This window comes from Rhinopithecus roxellana, chromosome 4, assembly GCF_007565055.1.
Source record: "Rhinopithecus roxellana isolate Shanxi Qingling chromosome 4, ASM756505v1, whole genome shotgun sequence".
NCBI lineage: Eukaryota > Metazoa > Chordata > Mammalia > Primates > Cercopithecidae > Rhinopithecus > Rhinopithecus roxellana.
Genome location: NC_044552.1, coordinates 1,651,906 through 1,677,514, shown reverse-complemented (window position 1 = coordinate 1,677,514; position 25,609 = coordinate 1,651,906). Strand labels below are relative to the sequence as shown.

The window sequence follows — 25,609 nt, the reverse complement described above, 5'->3', positions numbered from 1 at the left end:
GGTGTGATCTCAGCTCACTGCAACCTCCGCCTCCCAAGTTCAAGCGATTCTCCTGCCTCAGCCTGCTGAGTAACTGGGACTACAGGCGCACACTACCACGCCCGGCTAATTTTTGTACTTTTAGTAGAGACAGGGTTTCACCATGTTGGCCAGGTTAGTCTCGAACTCCCAACCTCAAGTGATCTGCCAGCCTCGGCCTCCCAAAGCGCTGGGATTACAGGCAATAGAATTTCAATATGAATAGCTGTGGAAGAGCAGAGACTAGCAGGAATTAAGCACGTGGGCAGGAAAACAATGAAATGCTGTGCTTTAGGAATCTAATCAAGTATTGTATACAAAAGAGTTGACCCCAGAGAAATCACACACTGAAAATTATTTGGGAATGGAGTGTCCAAGCTAGAAGTGAGGAGGGTCAGAAGCAGGATAACAGCAGGGACAATGGTGAGGAAGAGAAGGTTCAGGACACATCTCTTGATGGAGATACCCATCTGTGCCCCAGGTTGGCAGAGCCCTCTTCCCTTGCCCTCTTCTGAGCAAGACAGGCAGCCAATCAGAATAGGGTCTGTGGTGTCTAACAATGCACAGACCCATAAGCCAGCCTCATAAGCACGATAACCTCTCCAGGATCCCACACCTGGCTGACCATCATTTGGAACCAGCTAAAGCACAGATGCCAGAATCTTCCCTTAGGCAGAGGTTTGGAGGTCTGGGCTGGCCTGATTCTGAAGTAGCCCAGGCCTGGCCTGGCATTTAGGAATAGCTTGACTAGGCTCCAGCCCACATTGTGATGGGAGAGGGATTGTCCCTGGCTGTTGTATAGGCTTGGAATCATTTGGAACTAGCCAAAACTAAAACAAAGTGAGAAGAAAGAAGAAGGCCAAAATGAAACATAGGCCTTTCCTGAGGGATTTATCCATATGTGAAGACTTCCGATTGGAAATTGTAAGAACTCAGCTGCTCCTAAGGAGTGCAGGGGACCAAGTGAACTTTAGCTTTTGTTCTACACATCACGGGTAGAAAGTAGAAGAGCTCTCTCTACCCATCTGCCAGCGAATCCATTCTTTTATCAAATGTGTACTGCGTGGCAGCATCTGAGATACTGTGAGAGTTGCTGGGAATTCAGGAACAGCACTTTCTCAGTCCTCAAGGGGTTCCCCGGCAAGGGAGGACAGCCAGATGCAATCTAAAGTGGAACACACTCTGACAGTTGTGTGAACCAGTTTGGTGGGAAGTGACAATTCCCATCTTGAGGGAGACTTCACCTTGGAGAGGTCATTCGAGCTGGATCTTGAAGGTTGAAGGGGTAGTTTGCCAAGCAGAGAAAGAGAATGCCTTAATCAGGTATCACTGAGTTGGAAGACACAGACAAATTCAAACTAGCTGAAGCGAAAAGAGAAATACGTTGGAAGAACACATACTTGAAAAGTTACCACATCTCATGAAGGGCTGTAGCCAGGGTCTAGAAAGTTGGGAATTTAAGTTACTACCTTCTTTCTTTTCAGCTCTGTGGTCTTTCATCCCATTCTGTGTATTTAATTTCCTCTTCTTCTCTCTCTCTATGTGAGTTTTGTTGTCTTTCTCTGTATACATAATGAAAAATGACCACCTCAGACCCCTTTGCATATGTCCTTGTTCCATGTCCCAATGATAGCCAACCAAGCAGAGGTTAGCTATCATTGTCTTGTCTTCTAAGTGAATACAGGTTCCGTTAAAAGTCAGAATTTGTTGGGGGTGGAGAAGGGGTACCTGATAAAGAGAGAAGAAACAGAGAAGTCAGAAGTGTTGACAGTCTGGCCAGGCGCAGTGGCTCACGCCTGTAATCCCAGCACTTTGGGAGGCAGAGGTGGATGGATCACCTGAGGTCAGGTGTTCGAGACCAGCCTGACCAACATGGTGAAACCCCGTCTCTACTAAAAATACAAAAAATTAGCCAGGCATGGTGGTGGGTTCCTATAATCCCAGCTACTTAGGAGGCTGAGGCAAGAGAATTGCTTGAACCCAGGAAGCGGAGGTTGCAGTGAGCTGAGCTCGAGCCATCGCACTCCAACTTGGGTGACAGAGCAAGACTCTGTCTCAAAAAAAAAAAAAAAGTATTGACAGACTTTAGAAAATGCTGGGTCAACTGAGTACATGGGATGAGCATACAGGGGAGAGACAGTGACCAGCAGCGTGGAGGAGGGAGAGGAGGGAGAGAGTCACAGGTGGTGGGACACTGAGAAAAGGAGGGAATTTGGTATTTTTAGGTCCTGTGTGTGGTGGGAGTTGGTAGTTGACTTCCTCAGATCCACCACACTTTCTCCACTGCTGTGGTTCATTCAGAAAGGATATTTTCTTTCATTTGGCAGAAAAATAGATACGGACTGCATCTCCACATGATCTCCAAGCATGAGATCATTCAGACTCCTGCTCCTATGATCCTACCTTCTGTTTCCCTCCCAGATGGGAACCATGTCTAATCAACCATAGGAAGTGGCCAAAGGAGGAAGCAGGAGTTTGTGGGTCCAGTGTGGAGGAGACAAAGACTGAACTGCTGTTCCACACCTTTAGAACACTTTGTAAGTGTTGGTTGCTGCAGGGCTGTAGCCTAGGTCTGGAAAGTTGGGAATTCAAGTTACTGTCTTCTTTTCCTGCCTTCTTTTCTCTTCAGCTAGTTTGAATTCATCTCCATTTCTTGCAACCCAGTGATACCTGATTAAGGCATTCTCTTTCCCTGCTTGGCAAACTACCCCGTGAACCTTTTGGATCCAGCTCAAATGTCCTCTCCAACATGAAGTCTCTCTCAGGATGGGAATTGCCACTTCCCACCAAACTGGTTTACACAACTGTGAGACTGTGTGGAGTAAGCACAGTCAATGACACATAAAGACATGATGTGGAAAACATGGGGGCAGGGAATGGAGATTCTTTTGAACTATCTTGTCACCTATGAATCATAAACAAAATGTCCTGTCCCCAGGTCAGGACATTAATGAAAGTCGCAGCACCTTAATGAAATGGAAGGAAAGGACAAATGACCCCAGGGAAAGTCTTGGGATGGAAAAGCCTTTCTTTGATGCTGTTCCCAGGCCACTTTGGACACCCTGCTGCCCTGTCGCTTCCTTCTTCAGGGACTTTTGTCTGCTTCTAGACTTGTGAATAGACTTGTGAATAACATATGCCATGACACCCTCACACAGTTCAAGTATCAAATAGTGTAGAAAGATTTGTAAAATTACCAGCCATTGCCCATCCTTTTCTCCCTCCTGTCCTAGCCCTCCGGAGCAAGCACTTTTTAAAAAAGTTTATTTAACTTTATTTATTTATTTTCAGGTATAAACCACCATTCCTGGTCTGGAGCAACCACTTTTAACCTTACATACCTGCACGGTGCATGACCCTGGGCAAGTTAGACACATTCTCTATACTTCAGATTCCTCATCCACAAAATGTCACTAATAATACAACTCCTTTGCAGTTTTATTATTATTATCTCATTTATGAAATGAGATAATCTCCTAGTCAGCATTCTCCAGAGAAACAAAAACAATAGGCTATAAAGATATTTATTATAAGGAATTGGTTCACACAAATATGGAGGCTGAGAAATGCCACGATCTGCCATCTGCAAGCTGGAGACCCTGGAAAACTAGTGGTTTAAATACAGTCCAAGTCTGAAGGTCTGAGAACCAGTAGCACTAATGGTGTGAGTCCCAGTCCAAGGGCAGGAGAGGACTGATGTCCCAGCTCAAGCAGCCAGGCAGAGAGTGGATTCAGTCTTCCTCTGCCTTTTTTGTTCTGATCAGACCCTGAACAGATTGGGTAGTGCCCACACACTTTGGGGAGGGCCATCTGCATTACTCAGTCTCCCAAATGCTAATCTCATCCAAACACACTCTCACAGACACACCCAGAAATCATGTTTAACCAAATATTTGGCACCCCATGACACAGTCAAGTTGACACATAAAATTAATGATCACGCCATCACACCGTGTAAAGTGACGAGCATTGTGCCTTCATACAGTAAGCATTAATGTTAGCTTTCATTATCACAGTATGTCTTCATCCATTCGTTTGACTGTTTGTTTCCCCATTGGACTGTTTCTTAAGGAATTAGCGAGTGACACAACTCAATAGCAAAAAACAAAATAATCTGATTAAAAAATGGACAAAGATTAGCCAGGCACGGTAATATGCACTTGTAGTCCCGGCTACTTGGGAGGCTGAGGCAGGAGGATCCCTTAAACCCAGGAATTTGAGGCTGCAGTGAGTTAATGATCACACTACTGCACTCCAGCTTGCTGTGTGACAGAGACCCCATCTAAAAAAAAAAGGTGGGGGCAAAGGACCTGAATATGAATAGACACTTTCCAAAAAAAGACATACAAAGGATTAGATGTATGAATATGAAACATTACTAATCATCAGAGAAATGCACACCACAGCCACAGTGACATATCACCTTACACTTGTTAGGATGGCTATTATCAAAAAAAAAAAAAAAAAAAAAAAAAAAAAGAGATAAATGTTGGTGAAGCTGTAGAGAAAAGGAAACCCTTGTATACTGTTGGTGGGAAGGTATATTGGTGCAGCCATTATGGAAAACAGTAGTAGGGAGGCTCCTCAAAAAATTAATAATGGAGCTACCACATGATCCAGCAATCTCACTTTTGGGTATATATCCAAAGAAAATAAAATCAGTATGTTGGTCAGGCACAGTGGCTCTTGCCTGTAATCTCAGCACTTTGGGAGGTCACTTTGGGCAGATCACCTGAGGTCAGGAGTTTGAGACCAGCCTGGGCAACATGGTGAAACCCTGTCTCTACAAAAAATACAAAAATTAGCTGGGTGTGGTGGTGCACACCTATAATCCCAGCTACTTGGGAGGCTGAGGCTTAAGAATCACTTGAACCCAGGAGGCGGAGGCTGCAGTAAGAGTGAGCCAAGATCGCACCACTGCATTCCAGCCTGGGTGATAGAGCTAGACTCTTCAAAAAAAATTTAAAAATAAAAAATAAAATAAAATCAGTATGTTGAAGAGATATCTTCACTCCCGTGTTCATTATGGCATTGTTCACAGTAACCAAAATGCGGAAATGTAAGTGTCCATTGATGGATGAATGGATAAACACACACACACACACACACACACACACACACACACACATAGTTGAATCACATTCAGCCATAACAAAGAAGAAAATCCGGCCATTTGTGACAACATGGGTGAACCTGGAGGACATTATGCTAAGTGAAATAAGCCAGACACAGAAAGAAATACTGTCTTACATGTGGAATCTAAAAAAGTTGAACTGTATTGGGTGTGGTAGCTCACATCTATAATCTCATCAATTTGGGAGGCCAAGGTGGGTGGATCACTTGAGCTCAGGAGTTCAAGACCAGCCTGGGCAACATGGTGAAACACCCAAAAATAGAAAAAAGCAAAACATAACAAAACAAAACTAGTCTGGCCTGGTGGCATGTGCCTGTAGTCCTAGCTACTTGTGAGGCTGAGGTGGGAGGATGACTTGAGCCCAGGAGGTAGAGGTTTTAGTGAGCCATGATTAAGTCACTGCACTCCATCCTGGGCAACAGAGCCAGATCCTGTCTCAAAAAATACATAAATAAAAACTACAAAATTAAAAAGTCAAATTCATAAAAGCAGAGTCAAATGGTGGTTGCCAGGGGCCTGAGGCTAGGAGAAATAGATGGATCCATTCATCCATTAATGGACACTTAGGTTTCCATATTCAATCAAAGGGTACAAACTTTCAGTTACAAAGATGAATAATTTCTGAGGGCCTGATGAATAGCATGGTCGCTATGGTTAATAATGCTGTAGTGTTTACCTGAAATTTTCTAAGCGAGCAGATCTTAAAGTGTACTCACCACACACACATATATTCATACACAATGGTAATTATATGTGGTAATGGGTGTGTTAATCTGATTATGGTAATCATTACATAATATTTACAATATATCTTGAATTTTAATTTGTGAATTATACCTCAATAAAGCTGGGGAAAAAAGAATTCAAGTGTGTAAAGTGGCAGGCACATGGAAGGAACCCAGTAAAAAGTACTTATTTTATTATTACTGTTGTTGAAGATGGTAGGAAACTTCCTTTGCTCATCTGAATATCTCCAATCCATGGCACAGAACTTGACATCTAGTACCTTCTCAAGGGAAGTTTCACAGAATGAATTAATTGAATAATTGGGTCTCTGTTCTTGTCAAAATACTCAGCAGGGAAGTATATGCATGGATTACTGTGATGTTCACTATTTTTTTTTTTCCTTCAGAGCCTATGACACATTCTGGTAAGCATTCTCAGCACTGGCAGGTCTTCATCCATCACCTAGTTCTGGTATTTTCAAGCTGGAGGGAATCTTAGAGATTATTTAATCCAATTGTTTTGCCTTAGACAGATAAATGATAAGGCATCATAAAGTCACATAGCTGGTCAGTAACAAATCAAGAAAGACTGGCTTCATTGCATAAGTAATTTTTTTTTTTTTTTTTTTTTTGAGCGAGTCTCACTTTGTCACTCTGTCACCCAGGCTGGAGTGCAGTGGTTTGACCTTGGCTCATTGCAACCTCTGCCTCCCAGTTTCAAGTGATTCTCCTGCCTCAGCCTCAGCTAGGTTTACAGGTGTGCACCACCATGCCTGACGAATTTTTGTACTGTTAGTACAGACAGGGTTTCACCATGTTGACCAGGCTGGTCTCAAACTCCTGGCCTCAAGTGATCCACCTGGTTCAGCCTCCCAAAGTGGTGGAATTACAAGTGTGAGCCACCAGGCCTGGCCTGCATAAGTAATTTAAAGTCATTTGCAGTTAAGTCTGGCAGTAAGATGAGTGAATCGGCTGGGAAATATGGGTTGGTCCAAAATCAAGGTATGCGTGAAAATAAACCACACTGCCTTGCTCTCAGGGCAGTGAAGGTGATCTAAAAGAAGAGCCCCCCCCCAGTGCGGAGATGCCATCACTGCTATGTGAGTTGCCTCCCAAGGTGGCTGCTTTGAAGGAGAGTATCTAAACAGACTTCACCCGCTCCCCAGCATGGTCACAAGTTTTTTCTTTTTTCTTTTCATTTCTTTTTTTGTCAGTTGATCAGCTGACTACATTGACAAGATACTGATTGGTTACATGTTGAAGAAAACATATAATACAAAATACAGGCCAGGCACGGTGACTTATACCTGTAATCCCAGCACTTTGGGAGGCGCAGGTGGGCAGATCACGTGAGGTCACGAGTTTTAAGACCAGCCTAGCTAACACGGTGAAACCCCGTCTCTACTAAAAATATACTCTGGGCCCGGTGGCTCATGCCTATATTCCCAGCACTTTGGGAGGCCAAGGCGGGTGGATTACCTGAGGTCAGGAGTTTGAGACCAGCCTGGCCAACACGGTGAGACCCCGTCTCTACTAAATATACAAAAATTAGCCAGGTGTGGTGGTGGGCACCTGTAATCCCAGCTACTTGGGAGGCTGAGGCAGAAGAATTGCTTGAACCTGGGAGGCAGAGGTTGCAGTGAGCCAAGATCGTGCCACTGCACTCCAGTCTAGGTGACAAGAGCAAAACTCCATCTCAAAAAAATAAAATAAAATAATATATAAAAATTAGCAGTGTGTGGTGGCACACACCTGTAGTCCCAGCTACTCAGGAGGCTGAGGCAGGAGAATGGCTTGAACCTGGGAGGTAGAGGTTGCAGTGAGCCAAGATCGTGCCACTACAGAGTGAGACTCCATCTCAAACAAAACAAAACAAAACAAAAAAAACAGAAAAAGTTGGTTCTATCCCCTCTCACTCCCCTCCTTACCCACACACCCCCAAATACTCACCATGATGGCCAGGGACGGTGGTTTAGGCCTGTAATCTCCACACTTTGGGAGGCTTCAGCAGGCGGATGGCTTGAGCTCAGGAGTTTGAGACCAGCTTGGGCAACAGGCCGAAACCTCGTCTCTACCAAAAAAAAAAAAAAAAAAAATTAGTTGGGCTTGATTTGGTCAGAATAGGGCTCAGAGCCTGAGGTTAGGGTGACCAAGGTGGAGGGGTTGTGGGCAATGGGCTCATGGATGTCAAGGTGTTTCTTTAAAGACTCCTTTCCCATGAGGTTGCAGACCTAGAGAACCGAAGCAATTGACTCAGCATCAACTCTCAACATTTTGCTTCTGAGTCTCTGCCAGGCTTTCTACCCACCCCTTCCAACATGATGCTCTGAAGACTTCCACAGCTCAGGCTCCTCTTCTGAATTCCAGAACACTGAAAATGATGTGAGCGACTCTTTTAATTTTTTCTAAGGTTGGTACGTAATGAGCACCACTCTGAATGCACAGGAGAGAAGTTAATTCGTTAGAACAATGGATGCCATGGGGCATCAGGGCTTAATTCTCTTGTGGAACCTGGTGGAGAAAGGCCCCAGTGGATTCTTCCTGTGGTTCCCAATCTGTCAGACTCTAGTGTGTCTTTGCTCCATGCCACTGAGGATATAAGTGCACACTGCTCAGTCCCGACTCCTGCCTCCCTCCAGCCTCACTGGGGATGTGCGGGCGGGGCAATGCTCTTGTCAGTAAAGGAGTTTTTTAAAAATGTTTTTCTTTTCTTTTTCTTTTTTGAGACACAGTTTCACTCTGTCGCCCAGGCTGGAATGCAATGGCACGATCTCAGCTCACTGCAACCTCTGCCTCCCAGGTTCAAGTGATTGTCCTGCCTCAGCCTCCCAATTAGCTGGAATTACAGGCGCCCACCACCATGCCCAGCTGATTTTTGTAGTTTAATTAGAGATGGGGTTTTGCCATGTTGGCCGGGCTGGTCTCAAACTCCTGACCTCAAGTGATCCCGACCCTGCCTCGGCCTCCCAAAGTGTTGGGATTACGGGTGTGAGCCACTGCGCCTGGCTGAAAAAAAAAAAATGTTTTTCTTTTAGTCACATTAATATGAAGACAGATAACTAGGGAAAATAACAAATTAATCTTGTTTAGAGTTTAAGGCAGCTGTGACTAATCAAAGCCTCAATTCCTGGAAATGAAAAGGCCCTTTTTGCTTCAGGATTCAGGATTCAAAATTCATGATTCAAGGTTCAGCATGTAAGTCTGCTCTTTTGAACTGTGATTCCTGACCTCCTAGGCCCTCATTAAATACTTCTTACAGATCTTTGCCTGCACCGAGTACAGTTGTCTCCCAGAAAGTCTTCAAAATGAAAGGAAAACAATAACCTGCAAAATCTGTCTCCAGGGAAAGCGCCGTCATGTGAGCTAGGAGGAGGTCCAGTTTCCACATGAAGCACTTGCTGATAGACAGTTTATTTCCCTGCTCACTGGCTCTGCTTTCCAGGTAGCACTGCAGGTATCGCTTTGTAATTTTAAAAAGCATTTCCTGAAGACCTTGGCAAAATTCTGAGACAAGTGGAAGAAATATCCCTCTAAAAATGACTGTTCCATTTTGAACAAGGAAATCCTACATTTTTGTAAAGGGAGGAATGTTCTGTAATGGCAGCAAACAGATGTGTTTCCAAAAATAGATTGTAAGGCAGCGTTTATAAGGCTATTGAGAACCTTAGTTGTTACGTGAACGCTTTCTCAAAAAGACCTAAAAAAAGTTCAGCCACTTAATTGACCTTAAAAAAGCCTTAGCTATGTATGTGCCTGTGTGTGTGTTTTTATCCTCCACAGTCCATACAATCATTATTATAAAAGGTCAAAATATCTTAATATATTTGAAGAGAGAAGAATGACAACAAATTTTCCTGTAAGAGCTTTAAATATATTATTTTAATATTAAAAAATTTTTTTTTAAATAGAGACAAGGGCTCACTATCTTGCCTGGGCTGGTCTTGAACTCCCACTCAAGGGATCCTCCCACCTGGGCCTCCCAAAGTGCTGGGATTACAGGCGTGGGCCACCACACCTGGCCCTGGAAGAGCTTTTAATAAAAACTTGGCTGGGCGTGGTGGCTCATGTCTGTAATCCCAGCACTTTGGGGGCAAAGTGGGGCTCCTGCTTGAGCCCAGGAGTTTGAGACTATCCTGGGCAACATAGTGAGACCCTGTCTCTACAAAAAAATTAAAAAATGTGTGGTGGTGCATGCCTGTGTTTTCAGCTACTCAGGAGGCTGAAGTTGGAGGATTGCTTGAGCCCAGGAGGTTGAGGCTGCAGTGAGCCGTGATCATACCACTACACTCCAGTCTGGACAATTTAAAAACAATTTTTAAAAATTATACTTTAAGTTCTAGGGTACATGTGCACAACGTGTAGATTTGTTACATATGTATATATGTGCCATGTTGGTGTGCTGCACCCATTAACTCGTTATTTACATTAGGTATATCTCCTAATGCTATCCCTGCCCCCCGCCACCCTACGACAGACCCCGGTTTGTGATGTTCCCCACCCTGTGTCCAAGTGTTCTCATTGTACAAACAAATTTTTTAAAGAGAAACTCTAATGCTGCATACCAATAAGTAATTTCTCACAAAAGAAACAGATGCATGTTGCAAGTGAAAATAATACTCAATGAACCTGAAGTAGATTGTTTGTAAGCCTAGTGAAAAGCAAATTAAGTTTTTAGGTGAATGTTGACAATAATTCATAATCAGACACAATGTTGGTATTTAACACATGAGCATGAGCACGATAAAGAAATCAAGTTAAAATAATACAAAATGTTTTACTTACATTTATTCTTAATCTCAAAATGTACTTTTAGATTTTAAAAAAGTAAGTTTGTTTCTTAGTGTTTCTTTAAAAATTGTAATAAAAATTGATCTTATCCATTTAAATTAACTGTAATCTGAATATCTTTACCAGTTGATTTTTAAAAAATATATGAGTTAAATTTACAAATTATTTACATGAATGAATAATTCCTACAAATTGTAGGAATTGCATGAATCCTACAAATCAGGATCGAGGTTGCTTCATTTGTGGCTCTCACAGTAACGAGAGGATCCCATACAGAGCTGTATGTTACTATTTGGGTTTGATGTGTCTCAGTCATGTTGTCTCTGAGGATGCTGCTAACGGAAGAATGCTTTCTCATGACCGACTTCAGCAGCAGGCACTTTGCATAGATTTAACTGTAGTGCAGATTTGAATTTAGTCACAGCATTACTCTGGCCACCATTGGAGAACAGGCACATCTAAAATGTTTTCTGAGAGTCTGTTAGGACCAGCCTTAAAAACACGTATTTGAAAGTGAAACTCAAGAGCCTCCTGGGCCAGAACTCACTCAAAGGAGAGAAGAGACCAGACATAAAGACTTGATCATTGGAAGATGGTGAGGATTCTGAATAGAATAGAGTGGGTTTTGCTATCATTTTATATCAGTCAGGGGATCTCAAAGATGAAACCAAGGATCCCCTGAAGTCAGGATAACTTGAGGAAAGTTTGGGGATGTTTTACAAAGGTGGTAGAGGGGGAACCTCAGGGACAGTTAAAGCCAGGGGAGATTTTTGCCATACTGTGTATATGCCTGTGTGTGTGTGTGTGTGTGTGTGTGTCTGTGAGAGAGAGAGAGAGAGAGAGAGAGAGATTTGTTGCAGGGATTTGACCTCCAACAGTTGTGGACGTGATTAAGCAGGCTCTGTAAGACTTGTTTTTGTGTGTGGTGCTGGAACTTGACATTCAGGGAGTGAAGGGCTGGGAAAGAAGATGGATGTGGGGTGTTGGGGAGCAAGAGCCGGCTGGGACCCACTGGCATGAGCTGGAGCCCCATGAGGAGAGACTAAAATCCACGTCCATTCTTATTGACTCTGACCTTCCTGGTGTGGGTATCCTGCAGAAGTCAGGGCCTCTTGCCCAGAGCTAAACACACACACCTGGCCTAGGAGACAAACGAGCTGGAAGAGGAGCAGTTGCAGGCTGCTGCCTCATGGCCATGAGGAGAGCCTGCAGACTAGCAACCATACACGGGACTTTAAAAACAGCTGCTGCTGCCGTCGGGCGCAGTGACTCACGCCTGTAATCCCAGCACTTTGGGAGGCTGAGGCGGGCAGATCACCTTAGGTCGGGAGTTCGAAACCAGCCTAGCCAATATGGTGAAACCCCGTCTCTACCAAAAATACAAAAATTAGCCGGGTGCAGTGCCGCATACCTGTGGTCCCAGCTACTTGGGAGGCTAAGGTGGGAGAATCGCTTGAACCCGGGAAGCGGAGGTTGCAGTGAGCCGAGATTGTGCCATTGCACTCCAGCCTGGGTGACAGAGCAAGACTCTGTCTCCAAAAAATAAATATAAAAATAAAATGCCTGTAAATCCAGCGCTTTGGAAGGCTGAGGTGGGAGGAATGCTTGAGGCCAGGAGTTTGAGATTAGACTGGGAAACAGTGAGACCTCCTCAGCTCCCCCGGCCCCCAGCTGCCATTCTCTCCTTAAAAATTTTTATTTATGTATGTATGTATTTATTTATTTTTGAGATGGAGTCTCACTCTGTCACCAAGGCTGGAGTGCAGTGTTGCAATCTCAGCTCACTGCAACCTCCACCTCCTGGGTTTAAGCGATTCTCCTGCCTCAGCCTCCCCAGTAGCTAGATTACAGGTGCATGCCACCACACCTGGCTAATTTTTGTATTTTTAGTAGAGCTGGGGTTTCACCATATTTGCCAGGCTGGTCTCCAACTCCTGACCTCAGGTGACCTGCCTGCATCAGCCTCCCAAAGTGCTGGTATTACAGGCATGAGCCACTGCACCTGGCCTAAAATATTTTTTTTAATTAACTGTCGTGGTTGTGCACACCTGTGATCCTAACTACCCTGGAGGCTGAGGTTGGAGGTTGCTTTAGTCCAAGAGTTTGAGGCTGTGGTGAACTATGATTATGCCTTTGGAGACCTGCCTGGGCAACAGAGCAAGACCCTGTCTCTAAAAAAATAAAATGAAGCTGGGCATGGTGGCTCACGCATGTAATCCCAGCACTTTGGGAGGCCGAAGCGGGCAGATCACCTGAGGTCAGGACTTCGAGACCAGCCGGGCCAACATGGCAAAACCCCGTCTCTACTAAAAATACACAAATTAGCTGGGCATGATGGCAGATGCCTGTAATCCCAGCTACTCGGGAGGCCGAGACAGGAGAATCACCTGAACCCAGGAGGCGGAGGTTGCAGTGAGCCGAGATCATGCCATTGTACTCCAGCTTGGGTGGCAGAGCAAGACTCCATCTCAAATAATAATAATAATAATAATAATAATAATAATAATAATAATAAAAATAAAATAAAGTAAGTAAATAAAAAATAAATGAACATTGCAAATCACTATGAAGGTATGTTTGTCCAGGATGATAGATACAACATATCTGACAGTTTTCTTTATTTACAAATTTTAAATCTTTAGACTTAGTGAGGGCAGAGTGTCTGTGTCAGTAGCTGGGTGGCCAACCCAAGGTAATTTATGTTGAGTGAATATTCCCTAGGTGTGCACTATCCCCTTTTCACTGACTTGGTGCAGTAGCATGCACCAAGTCAGAAAGACTCGTACTTTTTAGATTTTTAGATTTTTATTTTTTGAATTCAGGTGATTCAAAATTCAAAAGGAAAAAATGATATTCAGTGAAAAATGTGGACAAGAAATACTACCTGTTTCTTATGTTCCCTTTGAGACATATTCTCTACATATATAAACAAATTTGTACCTTTATATCCCCCTTTACACTATTTTAACCCAAATTTTAGCATATTATTTGTACTGTTCTTCACCTTGCTTTGTCACTTAGTAAGATATCTTAGAGTTCTTTTTGTTTTTTTTTTTTTAAGAGACAGAGTCTTGCTCTGTCACCCAGGCAGGAGTGCAGTGGCACGATCATAGCTCACTGCAGCCTCAAACTCCGGGGCTCAAGCAATCCTTCTCCCTCAGCTTCCTGAGTAGCTAGGACTACAGGTGCATGCCACCACAACTGGCTAATTCTTAAATTTTTTGTAGAGATGGGATCATGCTATGTTGCCCAGACTGGCCTCAAAATTCTGACCTCAAGGGATCCTCCTGTCTTGCCCACTCATAGCCTTGGGATTACAGGCATGAGCCACTGCATTAAACCTTAAAGATTGTTTTGTGTTAGTACATGAAGAGCTTCTTTATTCTTTGTTTATAGCTGCATACGTTTTTGGTTTTTTAGACAAGGTTTCACTCCTGTTGCCCATGCTGGAGTGCAATGGCGTGATCACTGCAGCCTCGACTTTCCAGGCTCAGTGGATTCTCCTACCTCAGTCTCCAGAGTAGCTGGGACTACAGGAGTGTGCTACCACACCTGGCTAAATTTTGGTATTTTTAGTAAAGATGGGGGTCTCACTCTTTGCCCAGGCTGGTCTCAAATTCCTGGGCTTAAGCAATCCACTGGTCTTGGCCTCCCAAGGTGCTGGGATTACAGGCGTGAGCCGCCATGCCCAGCCAGGCTACATAATATTTTAAGGTTTATTTAATTAGTTCTTTATTGAATGTACATTTAGATAGTTAACAATATTTTGATATTACAAACAATACCAAAGTGAACGACAGTGTCTCATTCTGTTGCCCAGGCTGGAGTCTAGTGGTGCGATCATGTTTCACTGCATTGAACTCCCAGACTCAATCCATCCTCCCTCCTCAGTCAAGTTACTGAGACTACAGGCACGCACCATCACCATGCCTGGCTAATTTTTGTATTTTTTGTTAGAGACCGAGTTTTGCCATGTTGCCCAGAGTGGTCTCAAACTCCTGAGCTCAAGTGATCCACCCATCTTGGCCTCCCAAAGTGTGTTTAACATTTTGAAAGTCCCTTACCATGCAGAAAGGATTTTGAAATTCTCCCATTAGCACTTTTATTTTAACATTTAAACCCTTAATCCTTTCTGAATTTATTCTAGTATATGAGGTAAGAATCCAAACATTGTTTTCTAGATGGCTACCAGTTGTCCCAACACAATTTATTAAACAATCTTTTTCCTACTAATTAGAAATGCCACCTTTATCAGGTAGTAAATTTCCATTTGGACTTGGGTCTTAGGTGTTTTAGGTGTTTCTCCTGATCTTCCTCAGCCAGATACTTTGGCCTGTATTTTATGAGTCTGGTATTATTAAAAAAAAAAAAAAAATAGGCATATATCCAAGACTCTGGCACAAATCTATTCAAACTCCATTCACAGCAATATATGCAACGGATGAATTGTTCTCTGGGGGAAATATTTAAAAATCCTACATCTACTAAAATCCAATCTTCTTCATATGTTGAGGCTGCTGTCCAAACCATAACTATTGTCAGTATTGGTCAATGAATCTTGATTTTAGAGTTAAATAGGTGTTGAGTGTCAGATTTTTTTGTTTTGTTTTGTTTTTTGTTTTATTTTTTTGTGATGGAGTCTCACTCTGTTGCCCAGGTTGGAGTGCAGTGGCACGATCTTGGCCCACTGCCACCTCCACTTCCTGGGTTCAAAAGATTCTCATGCCTCAGCTTCCTGAGTAGCTGTGATTACAGGCGTGCGCCACCATGCTGGCTCACTTTTGTGTTATTTTTTAGTAGAGATGGGGTTTTGCCATATTGGCCAGGCTGGTCTCCAACTCCAGACCTCGGGTGGTCCACCCACCTTTGCCTCCCAAAGTGCTGGGATTGCAGGCAGGAGCCACCGCACCTGGCCCCCCGAGTGTCAGTTTTGATTGTTTTTATGGGTCAGATTAGCGTGTTGGTGAACTGTGCTTATGGTTAGGGTAACAAACAGATTCTACCATTTCTCTGCTCACCTTCTTACTTTCTCCCAAAGAATGGTTCTGGTTTTGTTTTGTTTTTTTTTTTTTGAGACGGAGTCTGGCTTTGTCGCCCAGGCTGGAGTGCAGTGGCTGGATCTCAGCTCACTGCAAGCTCCGCCTCCCGGGTTCACGCCATTCTCCTGCCTCAGCCTCCCAAGTAGCTGGGACTACAGGCGCCCGCCACCTCGCCCGGCTAGTTTTTTTTGTATTTTTTAGTAGAGACGGGGTTTCACCGTGTTAGCCAGGATGGTCTCGATCTCCTGACCTCGTGATCCACCCGTCTCGGCCTCCCAAAGTGCTGGGATTACAGGCTTGAGCCACCGCGCCCGGCCTGGTTTTGTTTTGTTTCAATCAACAACCTACATACATTTAATTGATATCCTAAACTCATACTACCCTCTTCTCAATACTAGAGGCATTTTGATTTCTAGGCAGCTTTAAGACAGCTCCAGGACCATGCCTTGCGGATCTCCAAGTTTGGGGGCGTGTAATTGAGCGAGGAGCCGGCTGTGCTCTAAAATTTACTGAAGTGTTTTTGCTGAGGTGAGGCCTTTCAAAAGCTGCTATTCCCAGCCTGTGACTGAGGGCAGCAGGGATATTAAGGCGGGTCTGGAAGACAGGGAATGCCTGTCATAGCTGCCTTGGGCTTCAGGACTACCTACTGGCCTTGCTGAGCCTTCTTTTGACTGCAGAGTAGTTGAGGACACTTCTGCCCAACTTTCCCTCCTCCTTCACTTAGGGTCAGGTTTGCATGGTGGTCTGATGTTTCTCCCAGTCTTGCCTAGCTTTCTCCCATTTTCTCTCACACAGGCACTTCCCCTAATAAAATTCCTGCACATAGTCCTGATTTGACATCTGATTCTTGGAGGAGCTGAATTAATGCGAGCTTCCCATTCTTACAGTCATTAAATGTATTGTTTGGTAGTTTTCCTACGCACCCATCAAAAGCAGTTGTATGTTGGATCTTTGCTTCACTTTCCAGTTGTGTGTTAGGAATAGCTCTTTTGCTCAATTCGGTATAGTATCCTGCCTCTTACCCGCAGAGATGCAGTCATAGATCAGTACATCTGTACGGCAGTAAGTTAGGACTTGGAGACTTCAGTGGTCACATCGCAGGCATGAATGGAATATTCACTGTAAGAACAATTGGTGCCTGATGAATAACACAAAGAGGTAATTTCAGTTTGAGTTTCGTAGAGGGTGTACCCAAAGAACAGAACTGTTCCCAGAGGCTGAGATCACACTTTTGTTTGTAGGTGAAGCAGGATTAATGCATCACCCTGAAGAATGATGAGCAGACACACCCTTGAATTTAGTTAAATATGCACCCTTCCTGCCTTTACTCTAGAAGTTCAGTGTTTCCAAAGCTATGATTTAAGGGTAAACGTTCTTCCTCTCTCCATCTTCAGGGCTTCTGATATTCTGGAGAAACCAGTGTTATCTGAGTGTTAAAGCTCAGTTATTAATCCTTTTTCAGAGTTCCTGGATAATGTTATTAGCTTTCAAGCATGTGCTGCATCCCGAGAGATCTGTTGACTTCCAGTCTGACCAAATTCTTTCACGTCGTGGCGTGTACGATGTATAAACGTTTTGGAATGCCTCTGAGATGACTTCTGCAGGTGAGTCTTTCCTCTGAATGTCTTTGGGGCTAGAACAGTCATGTCCATTTCATTGTTGATTAGGTGTTTGTATAAAAAAGAATTTTTAAATGCTTTACTTAACAGCTCTGATTAACACTGAGTATTTAGATCCTGATGTGTCAGTTATAGACATTTAATCTCTAGTCATTAAATATTTCTACCTCTTTCACTGAATAGAGGAGGATGTATATGAGCAACATATGGGTGGAGTTGATCTGAACAAGAATTTAGGGAGGAGAAAATTATACAATCTCTAATTTTTTTAGGGAGAGGCTGAATCTACCTCACTAACTTTTATTAGGCTTGGCTCAAAGGCTCCTATCTGTTCATAGACCATCCCAGTTTGGTGTGTCAGCTGAAATAATGTGCAGCTCTACATTTATTTATTTGTTTATTTATTTATTTAGTAAACTTACGGAGTTTCGCTTTTGTCCAGGCTGGAGTGCAATGGCATGATTTCGGCTCACTGCAACTTCTGCCTCCCGGGTTCAAGTGATTCTCCTGCCTCAGCCCCTCAAGTAGCTGGTATTACAGGCATGTGCCACCACACCTGGCTAATTTTTTGTATTTTTAGTAGAGAAGGGTTTTCACCATGTTGGCCAGGCTGGTCTCAAACCCCTGGCCTCCCTGTGTTGCACAGGCTGGTCTCAAACTCCTGGCTTCAAACGATCCTCCCATCTCAGCCTCCCAAAGTGCTAGGATTGCAGGTCTGAGCCATGGCATCCCGCCTCCATAAATAATTTTTAAATAAATAGAATGAGTTTGGGAAAAGCTGCATACCATATTTCCCTCTTGAAAAGCAACCATGCACATTAGCAAATTATGCCCTTTAAAAGACCAGTAGTAAAGAAAGTTTGCTTGTTTTGTTTTGTTTTTGAGACAGTTTCGCTCTTGTTGCCCTGGCTGGAGTGCAATGGCAGGTTCTCATCTCACTGCAACATCCACCTCCCAGGTTCAAGCAATTCTCTTGTCTCAGCCTCCTGAGTAGCTGGGATTACAGGCGCCCACCACCACGCCCAGCTAATTTCTGTATTTTTGGTAGAGACAGGGTTTCATCACTTTGGTCAGGCTGATCTTGAACTCCTGACCTCAGGTGATCCACCCACCTCAGCTTCCCAAAGTGCTGGGATTACAGGCATGAGCCACTGCACCCAACCAAGAAAGTCTTTTTTTTTTTTCTTTTTGAGACAGAGTCTCTGTCTGTCACCCAAGCTGGAGTGCAGTGGCGTGATCTTGGCTCACTGCACCTTCCGCCTCCCTGGTTCAAGCAGTTCTCATGCCTCAGCCTTCCTAGTAGCTGGGATTACAGGCACCTGCCACTGTACCTGGCTAATTTATGTAGTTTTTGTAGAGACAGGGTTTCACCATATTAGCCAGGCTGGTCTCGAACTCCTGACCTCAGGTGATCTGCCCCCTCCGGGCCTCTCAGAGTGTTGGGATTACAGGTGTAAGCCATGGCGCCCAGCCTGAAAGTTTTAACTTTCATTCATCCAACATTTCCTAGCTAATATGTCCACATATCTCTTTTTTGTGTAACAGTGGTGCACATCCTTTAGGACTAATGCTATACAGAAAGGTTTGGGAAATGGTAACCTGCTCCATCCACCCTCCTTATTTAGCTGTAGAGTCACAAAAAAAAAAGCAAAATAGGAATTTTCGACGAGACCCAACTACAATGAAATTCAAAAATACACAAATTGCAATGACCTAAACCCCAAGAAAAACAAGGCCTGAGATTATAATAAATGTTTTGAGGGGCAAATTGTCCCCTGGTTTAGATGGAAGCAGAGATGTCTGGGCAGCCTGTTGTTTTTTCAACATAATCTGAGCTGTGCCCTGGTTAGAGGAAGAGCTATTTCCAATCGGATGCCTTCTGGTTATCATTTATACTTCTTTGGTTTGACAAGCAGAGGAATGCTTGCTTCGGAGTCTTATTGACCCCTAATCAGCCATTTACTAAGAAAACATCAGATTTTTAAAAATATATTTATTTATTCATTTATTTTAGACACAGGAGCTTGCTATATTGCCCAAACTAGATTTGTACTCCTGGGCTCAAGCGATCCTCCCATCTCAGCCTCTTAGTAACTGGGACTACAGGTGTGCACCACCGTGGCTGGCTTTTTTGTGTTTTTTTGTAGAGATGAGGTTTTGTCATGTTGTCCAGGCTGGTCTCAAACACCTGGGCTCAAGTAATCCACCTGCCTCAGTCTCCCAATGTGCTGGGATTACAGGCGTGAGCTACCACGCCCAGCCCCAGCTTTTCTTATTTGTAAAACTGAGATAAAATCCTACCTACCTTGCCGTCAAAGGATTTACTGTGAAACATTTGAAGCTTAAGCCTCAGGTCCTTCATTTAGATGTGCCTACAGTTTTTTTTGCAATTTCTCTACTCTTTCTTTTTTTTTTTTTTTCTTTGAGACGGAGTCTTGCTCTGTCACCCAGGCTGGAGTGCAGTGGCCGGATCTCAGCTCACTGCAAGCTCTGCCTCCCAGGTTCACGCCATTCTCCTGCCTCAGCCTCCTGAGTAGCTGGGACTACAGGCGCCCGCCACCTCGCCCGGCTAGTTTTTTTGTATTTTTTTTAGTAGAGACGGGGTTTCACCGTGTTAGCCAGGATGGTCTCAATCTCCTGACCTCGTGATCTGCTCGTCTCGGCCTCCCAAAGTGCTGGGATTACAGGCTTGAGCCACCGCGCCCGGCCTTCTGTACCCTTTCTAAGTAATATTTGGCACAGTACATTTGTGTTCTCTTTCTTTCTTTCTTTCTTTTCTTGAGACGGAGTCTTGCTCTGTCTCCCAGGCTGGAGTGTAGTGGCACGATCACGGCTCACTGCAAGCTCCACCCCCGGGTTCACTCCATTCTCCTGCCTCAGCCTCTCAAGTAGCTGGGACTACAGGAGCCCACCACCACGCTTGGCTAATTTTTTGTATTTTTAGTAGAGACGGGGTTTCACTGTGTTAGCCAGGATGGTTTCGATGTCCTGACCTCGTGATCTACCCACCTCAGCCTCCCAAAGTGCTGGGATTACAGGCATGAGCCACCGTGCCTGGCCTGTGTTCTCTTTCTTAATGAGCACCCCTAAGTGTGTAAACTCCACACCTCTTGCAACTCGGATCCTATACTAATTGGGCATGGTAAGTAACCAGACTGGAAGCTCCATGAGGGCAAGAATCCCCCACGCCCAGCATTCAGAATCTGGCTGACAAGTGATAGGAGTTCAATAAACATTTGTTAAGGACTGAGTGTTTAAAGATCATGTACATTTAATAAGGACCTGGAAAATAGTCATCATTAAATGACTTTTTTTTGTATAAGGCGTCAGAGGCAGAAAGGAAAAGTACACTCAAAGATGTTTATATGCAGAAATACATAAATGTGATTGGTTTCAAATCCACCCACAATACCTATGAAGAATTTTCAATATCATAGGAACAAATTGCAGGTTGAGAAGTGTAAACTTGTCCCTTTGCTCTAAAATTAATTTGCTCTTTCCCGCTTACTGTCATCAAGTATAGACCATCTTGTTTGGAAGACAGCTGGGCAGTTTGCCCTTATCTGCAAGAGCATGCCAAAGGGGACATTGATGCAACATTAATCATATTCTAAGCTCCATACAGTGCAGGTGAAATCATTAGAACAGCAAACGCCCTGTCTGTTCCTTAAGAGACAGATGATTTTCTCACTCAGCGATAACTGGTATTTTTTGTGATAATGATGGGGAAGGTGAGGGCTTCACGGAAGCCAGTCAGCAAGCAGTTGGGAAAACAGGAACAGTGGTGTGTGTGCGCGCATGCACTCACATGCTCTTTTTTATAGCTGCCTCTGTAAATAGAAAAAAAAAAAAAAAAAAAAAAAAAAAAAACAGCTGAATCCCCTGGGAATAGCAATTAACTGCAGCTTCAGTACCTGAACTAGTAATACAGTGAGCATGAAGGCACTGCCGGGCTAGAGAGTTTTTGCAGTTCTTTCCTCCTCCGCACCTCCTACCTTCTCTGGAATCCTTCGTCGAAGGCACTCACCCTGCTCATTATCATAAAGAATGGCTGGAATGTGAGGATGACTGGGACTAACCCCTGCCGTTCCATTGTCTGAATCTTAAACACTGCTCCAGTCTAGTCAAAGGAAATGAAAGCAGAGGGACAACCCAGCTTATAAACACTGGATACAAGATGTCAGTGCCGTCGCTGCTCCCTGGAACACTGCTATTTGTCACACAGAGCCCCATCTGTTCAAGGCGGAGGAATGCTCTTTGCTTGAAGAGGAAAGGATGAATTGATAGCAATATTCCCTAGCTTTTTCATTAGAGGGTTTGAGAAATAGTCTTTCCAAAGAATGACACCATTATTTATAATTCAATTGAGTTATGAATTTAAGAACATTATTGGGCTGAGGTTTTCATCTGCTTTGGTCAAGTCTAAGGTGTGGCAGGCCTCCAAACCTTTCCTTTGAGAATTCTGCTCTGTTAATGAATTTCATAAATCTGACAAGTTTTTGCTGCCCCCCAGAAAAGTATTTGGCTTAATTTTATGGTGAGCAGAATTCAGAAGGCAAAAGGAAGGAAAATAACAGCTTTATTTTATTTTATGAGACAGGGTCTCGCACTGTTACCCAGGCTGAAGTGCCATGGTGCAATCTCAGTTCACTGCAGCCTCCACCTTCTGGGCTCAAGCGATCCTCCTGCCTCAGAATAGCTGGGACTACAGGTGCATGCCACCAAGCCCGGCTAACTTTTGTATTTTTGGTAGAGATATGGTTTTGCCATATGGCCAGGCTGGTTTTGAACTCCTGACTTCAAGTGATCTGCCCTCCTCAGCCTCCTAAGGATTGAGGAAAAATAATTCAAGTATGGTTTGCAAATTCCTTTATACAATATGCTGATTTGCTGGCACCAGCTGAAGGGCTGCAACATTTTGGGCACCACTCATGAGTGGTCATAGAGGAGAGTGGGGAAGGGAACAAACAAACAAAATAACCCAGAGAAAACAAAACTATACTTGAATTATTTTTCCTCAATCCATTACCTGTTAGGAACACTGGAGGCCATAAGTATCAGTTGAGAAAAGGCAGCCATGCAGCGGGAGTAGGTGGTGTGGAAGTCATGCAAATTATAGCTGCTTTTATGACCTGCTCAAGGCCAGTCTCGACTACATCATTTTCACTTGATGGCAGGTAAAGTGGTGAAGGGCTGATTGGAAGTGGTGGTGGTGGGGTGTGTGTGTGTGTGTGTGTGTGTGTGTGTGTGTGTGTGTGTGTGTGCTACTTTTCAACCTGTGGCCCTCAGAACAGGGTGATCATGTGCCAAGGGTTTTTACACCAGAATAATACACAAATGTCAGCTTGTAGAAATTTTGTTTTCCGGGATCATTTTCTATAGAGAAGATCTCTCCAATTTTCTTCCTAAAGAATAGGAGCCTGACTCCCAACTTTCTGGCAGAAAGACAAGGAAAGAGATTTGCGCAGGGTCTCACGATGCTGCGTGTAGATATTCACTTAACAACATCTCCCTTGGAATGTACCTAATGTCCTTATCTAGAGAAGTTCTGGTCAGATTTCTTTTCTTTTCTTTCTTTTTTTTTTTTGAGAGTCTCACTCTGTAGCCAGGCTGGAGTGCAGTAGCACAATCTCAGCTCACTGCAAACTCCACCTCCCGGGTTCAAGCGATTCTCCTGCGTCAGGTTCCCAAGTAGCTGGGACTACAGGCACGTGCCACCATGCCCGGCTAATTTTTTGTATTTTTAGTAGAGACAGGCTTTCACTGTATTAACCAGGATGGTCTCGATCTCCTGACCTCGTGATCTGCCTGCCTCAGCCTCCCAAAGTTCTGGGATTACAGGTGTGAGCCACTGCACCTGGCCAGATTTCTTTAGAGAATAAATTTCTGGGGACAGTGAGGAGAAGACTTCTTGCCTACCTGCCAAGGGTGAGCAAGGGGACCCTGGAAGCGTCTCACTGCTTATCTTAGACAGATTTTCCATGATTATGCCTATTTTGAACCCTTTTATCAGCCCTGCCTTCAGCAATACCTTGCTTCTTTACACCCTGAGATTGTCTGTGGTTCTCAGCACTCCTTTTTGGCAGGCATACAGATCTGTTGACACCTCTCATCCACTGTTGTCTCTTCTGTTTGAGGATTTGTCTCCTCTTCTTTTCAGTTACTTTCCATTAGTGGTTGTGGAAGTCAGAATTGTAAAACGACACTCAAGTTTCCCGCCCACTGGTGTACATGCTTTATATAATTCCCTGCACTGGAGTGTGGGTAGGATTCGTGACTATGATGGGATATCACTGCCATGATTGGGCTACGGAATACTTGACTTTCAGTTAATCTAAAGGGAGATTATTCTGGGTGTGCCTGCCCTAATCAGCTGGACCTTTAGCAAGATGGTGAAGCACCACAGAAACATGATAGCGGGCCTGGCCTGGAAGAAAGAAACCACCGAGTTGTGAACTGCTATGGAAGGGGCTCATGGTTAGCATATGAAAGTGGCTCTTGGAGCTGAAAGTGGTCCCTGACTAATGGCCAGTAAGAAAGTGGGGACTTCATCTCTACAACTCCAAGGAACTGAATTCTGCTCACAACCTGAATGACCATGGCAAGAGGACCATGAGCTTCAGATGAAATCACAGCCCCAGCCACACCATATTTCAGCCTGGTGACACCCTGAGTAGAGGACTCAACTAACCTGTACCTAGACTCCTGACACACAGAAACTGTGAGATACATTAGTTTTCATTTAAGTCATTAAATCACTGATAATTTGTTAGGCAGCAATAGACAGCAGATAACGTGAGGTTTCAGAGGTAGAGGAAATAGATTACATCTATATGGTACATATGTTTTTATTCACTAGCATCCTTCCTTGAAGAAAACCACTCTACTCTACTCTGTAGTGCCAGTGGGGACATCAATAGTGGTGTTCCCTCCTGTCTGACTATAAATGTGGATGGATGCCAACCAGCCACAGTGATTGTCTCAGGAATGGACATGTGTTTTAGTCTATTTGTGTTGCTATAAAGGAATACATGAGGCCTGGTAACCTATAAGAAAAGAAGTTTATTTGGCTCATGGTTCCATAGGGTGTATAAGCATGACACTTGCATCTCCTTGGGTTCTGGTGAGGCCCCAGGAAGCTTTTAGTTATGACAGAAGAGAAGGAGAGCTGATGTGTCACATGGTGAGACAGGGGGCAAGAGAGATGCCATGCTCTTTTAAACTCTTGAATGAACTAAGAGCAAGAAGTCACTCATCACCAAGGGGATGGTGCCAAGCCATTCATGAGGGATCCACCTCCATGACCAAAACACCTCCCACTAGGCCCTGACCCCAACACTGGGGATCAAATCACAACATGAGACTTTGCAGGGCTGAACAAACCATATCCAAACCATAGCAACATCTGAGTTCATTTGCACTGCTAAGAGTCTCTCCTGGAAAGAGAAGATTGTTTTGCACTGGAGTTGTTAAAATAGAAAGATACGAACCTGGGGTGGCTGTATGAGTTATTTTCTGTTGTGTTTCTGATGTCAACCAAAGCATTCTGATAATACATCCCATTTTATAGATTCAGAAACAAAGATCAGAGATAATGAGGGATTTGACCAAGGACTTATAATGAGGCAGGTATTTGGGTTCCTACTGTCTAACTGAGAGCCAGAAATGTCTGGCACAGAAAAACTGTGAGAAGAAGCCTGGGCGTGGTGGCTCACGCTTGTAATCCCAGCACCTTGGGAGGCCAAGGCAGGCAGATTGCTTGAGCTCAGGAGTTTGAGACCAGCCTGGGCAACATGGCAAAACCCATCTCTACCAAAAAAAAAAAAAAAAAAAAATTAGCCAGATGCACTGGCATGTGTCTGTAGTCCCAGCTACCAGGGAGGCTAAGGTGGGAGGATCACTTGAGCCCAGGAGGTGGAGGTTATAGTGAGTCTACATCGTACCACCATACTCCAGCCTGGGTGACAGAGCAAGACCCTGTCTCAAACAAAAACAAAAACAAAAAAACAACTGTGGGAAGACTTGCCTGCCCCATCCACCATCCTTGCACTTGTCACTTGGCCATAATGGTGTCATCATCTTGCCTCCATTTCCCCCCTCATCTTCTTCCTCGGTGTTATGTTTTGCTCTGCATCTGCATAGGCCACAGAGCAAGGCAGAGGCCAACTCTAATATTAGAACAATGCCACTACCACCAACAGCAAATTTTCCTACATTCAGCATGGTTCCTATGCACAGAATTATATAGTAGACCAAGAATGGGTCTTAGAAATCTTATTCATACAT

General features: G+C 44.0%; 1 long non-coding RNA gene across 1 annotated transcript; it reads left to right on the top strand.

Moving 5' to 3' along the window:
• Positions 1–2,456: 2,456 nt before the first annotated feature.
• Positions 2,457–24,127, top strand: LOC115896900. The gene is made up of 3 exons (XR_004056820.1): positions 2,457–2,555; positions 17,167–17,308; positions 23,484–24,127. It is a non-coding gene; the product is annotated as an uncharacterized LOC115896900 (long non-coding RNA).
• Positions 24,128–25,609: the final 1,482 nt, after the last annotated feature.